Source organism: Nicotiana tabacum, chromosome 5 (genome assembly GCF_000715075.1).
Source record: "Nicotiana tabacum cultivar K326 chromosome 5, ASM71507v2, whole genome shotgun sequence".
Taxonomy (NCBI): Eukaryota; Viridiplantae; Streptophyta; class Magnoliopsida; order Solanales; family Solanaceae; genus Nicotiana; species Nicotiana tabacum.
The window spans coordinates 154,439,977-154,444,075 of NC_134084.1; the positions used below are offsets into that span (position 1 = coordinate 154,439,977).

Here is a 4,099-nt window from a genome sequence, read left to right on the forward strand (position 1 = left end):
TGTCTTCTATCATTTTGTTTATACAAATGTACATAGGTATTTTTTTTTTTAGAGAGAATGTGCATTAGCTAGTTAGTCGGACCCACTGTATTTTTAAAGTTATAGGTTCAGACATGCCATTTGTTGCATTTTTAATGAATTTTTACACATAAATTTATACTCCGCATCGAAAGTAGTGAGTTTAGATGAACCCGACTGCCAACTCTTCCTCCGCCCCTGGAATTGATAATTGAGTGTTGTTTAATATCATCACAAGAAAAAAGGACTTAATTTACATCAACAGGTCGCAAAATGTTATATACCTTGTTTTTAGGTTGTTCTCCACATTCACATAGACAATTAATGTAGCCAGTAGCCATTAAATTCTGCGCGTTGAAATTAGGCCTAAATAAATTAATTACGTAGGCTTTGGGCTACTATTATTCTAAAGCCTTAAACTTATAAATAAATAGTAATACTGCTCGATTATCTTACCATACACATTCAAAATGAGAGAAGAAATTAGCAGTAGTAGTAGAATTTTACAAATGGAAATGGAATCAACTCCAGAGAGTAGATATAGCGTTGCAGATTGTAAATACGCACGTAAACACAAGAAAAGAAGGAAAATATGTATGCTCGTTCTCTCTGTCCATATTATTCTGGTTATAACCTTTGCCATCTTGAATTTCACTGTTTTGAGACCCAAGCGTCCTGTTGTCACGCTCGATTCCTTGACTCTCAAGGACCTGACCGTGTCTATCGACGCGGCCAGGTTCAAGGTATTCCTTAACATTACCATGAGCGGCGACCTCTCCATTTACAATCCTAACAGGTAAGATAGAATTTAAGATTTAAACTTAGTGAATTTAAGATTCTAAATTTTTTTTTTTTAAAATATGGGTTAAAAACTTAATATTTATGTTATTTCTTTTGTCGTATTTTATTTCATATACTTTCATTTGGGAAATTATCAGCTGTGTCAGCCGATAAGTAAGTTAGTACAAAAATTAGCTAAGTAATAAAATATTACCAATATTAGTCAATTAGCTTTAGTAGCTAAAAAGATGTTAAATTTTTTCTTTATTTTGAGTGAATGTTGTTGGAATAGATTGGATACGTCTTAACAAGTTTAAATCTCAATTTTGGGATGATTTGGTAGAAGATGAACATGGAAAAAGATGATATGTATTTTACAATATGTTGTCATTTTTGTATCATATTTGTATCAATTGTATATTACATGTATAGCGCTGTGTGAGATACATGCGTGATACATATTTGATATATGTGTCACAGAAGAATTTTTGAACTCGATTTTAAATACGAATTTTGATACCAATAAGTACAGATCACCTCCAATCTTTCTCAAATTTTGATATTGACTCATCTATATATTTTCAATGAATTCCAACCATACCTATTGAAAAAATGTCCCTTTTTGCTTAGACTTTTGGAATCTTGTATTTTTTTTTTGTATTTCATCACCTTGTTTACTACCTCATTCATAATTTTTTTCTTCCGTCTTGCATCTAATATTGCTGATCACGCTTAAAAGTATGGAAGAAGATCGTTGCTTGTGATTCTTGGAGAGAAAGAGTCTTTCCTTATTTGTGTTTTCAATTTTTATATGTGTTTCGCTAATTTTGGTAAGTTTATGATTAAGGGCTATATGTTGGTAAGTGCATATGCTATTTATAAGACTTATTTGGGACATTTCGGTAAGATTTCCCAATCTTTTTGGCCTATAAGAAAAAGAATGATACATTTCTCTTTTTGGAATTATCTAAATCATAGTATCCTTATTTTACGACATGACCTTGTCGAGGCTCATTTGATGTAAAATGTCATTCTTATAATTTTATAAGGAGAGACCAAATTTGCTCAAAAAAAAAGGAGAGACCAAAAAATGAAAAGACAAATAGAATTCCCGCAACCACTCATTTAAAAGAATAATTCTGGTAATTAACATATATTTGACTTATATGTCAAAATTCTTCTTTAATTTCGGTAATTCTGTGGCCAATCAAGCATCTTCGTATAAAATGAAAAAGTACTAGTAAGAATTTTCATTTTTCACATACACACATATATGATCTATTCCAAAAATGATGAGTCCAATCGAATCCACTTCTAACACTCTAGATCCGTCTCTGCCAACAGAGTTAGTGTCCAATACGAAGACATCAACCCTTACATCGAGTATAGAGGTGAAGAAATCGGAGATGTTCACGTCCCCGCGTGGAAGATTGGGTCCCGGACCACTACAAATATGAACTTTGTGCTGATAATAATGGCGGATCGGCTATCTTCGGATCCTAATTTGTATTCGGACGTGGTTGAAAAGGGCATGTTGCCGTTAACTATTTACGTGAAACTGAAGGGCAAAATAAAACTAATTGTATTGTTCAAAGTAAAGGTGAAAGTTTCCACCAAATGCGATATATCTTTGGATATCCAGACGGCAAGTCTCGCCAGCCAATCCTGTCAGTCTAAGACTAAGTTATAGCTTGGATGTGAATCGATATAAATTAATTAGTGACAATTATGTAGCAGACAGAAATATACTAGCAGTATAATACTCTTTTGCGTTTCGTGACACACTTTGTTTATTAGTCTATGTTAAACAAATGATATATTTCTATTCCATTTTAATCATTTTACCATCAATGATAAGTTTTTATAATCATATTGAATGATTATGATATGTTTAAGATCATAAGTAGAGATGGCAAATGGTGCAGGGTGGTGCGGGTTCTACTTTAACTCACGAAATTTCAACCCGCCCCGCCCCGCATTGCATTGCATTGCATTTTCACCCGCATCCATACCCGCGTTACACCCCCCCCCCCCCGCAAAACTTTCCTCTTCTTTTTTTTTTCTTTTCCAATTTGTCTTATTTTTATTTCTGTCTTTTCAATTATGTTTATATTTGTCATGGCTAATGTAAAAGTTTTTATCAGAATCCAGTGTCAAACCAAGTCATATTTTGAATATGCATAACTAGGGAATAACTATAAACTCTACCGAATGCTATTAGTATGTCATTCTAATATATAATTCAGATTGTACAATGTAATGAGATCATATACCTGAACTTAGCATAAAACAAATTAACTATATAGTTAAAAGTGAGACGTTGGAGCAGTAAATAAAATATAAAACAAGAAGCTCTTCTTCCTAGTGATGCAATTAGCAGAAGCATTCATATTTACAATAAACTGAATAGACGTCTACTATGAATCAATTTTAAAAATTAAATCAATTTGGGACTACAATGATCCAGTTCGTAGGAGAAGAAAATTATAAGTTCAAAACTGGAAAACAAATATCTCTTGATTGAATATTAGTGGTTGATAGCTGAAAAGTTGTATTTATTCGAAACTTTTAAATCTTAACCCGCACCCATTGTTTGATCAAAAAAGTTTAAAACCCTTTTGTCAAACTAATTATTGATAATAAAGAGGATAAACCTTAGCCAAACATAATTAACTTGAGATCCAAGCATATTAAGTACGAAATAACCAAGAGTAGAAATGTATAAGATCTATTAATATGATAATCGTACACCAAACATGAGAGATGAGCTTATACATAGAGCAGAGATGGATCATAAATGACGGAACCAAGAAAGGGAAGGGAAGTAAGTGTTGATAAACGAGAGATTCCTCTTGTTCCCCAGGCTGTGGTTGCTCTCCTTTTTTTTAGAGTCCCCCCCCCCTCTCTAAGCCCTCTCTGCCCATATATATAATTCTTTTCCCCTTTTATCCAACGGTCTTTGACCGGCGTGCTTTCTTACGACCGTATCTTTCTTCTAGGGGACGACCACTATGGTCAGATTTTGATCCATACAGTTAGTCCCTCCGTTCGTCGAGGTTGCCTCTTAGCGGGCTCAACGGGCGGATTCTATCGATTCGAAAGTTAGGAGAAATCTGAATGTTTAAGCCTTGAGCGAGGCCTTTAGGTCGAGGTAATGGCGCGACGCTTTAATGATACCATTGAACCGTTACGTCTATTCGGAGTTGAACCGTTGTGGCGATTCGATGCATCATGAATACCCACTGTCATTAAGGCGCACGTTTCCCAAGAATCGTATCGCTTCTTGTGCCCTATCAGTTTT

At 34.2% G+C, this 4,099-nt stretch overlaps 1 long non-coding RNA gene across 1 annotated transcript; it reads left to right on the top strand.

The window, feature by feature from the left end:
- The first annotated feature begins 475 nt into the window (after positions 1-475).
- LOC107807674 (uncharacterized) lies at positions 476-2,667 on the top strand. The gene is made up of 2 exons (XR_012709943.1): positions 476-814; positions 2,143-2,667. It is a non-coding gene; the product is annotated as an uncharacterized LOC107807674 (long non-coding RNA).
- The last annotated feature ends 1,432 nt before the right edge of the window (positions 2,668-4,099 follow it).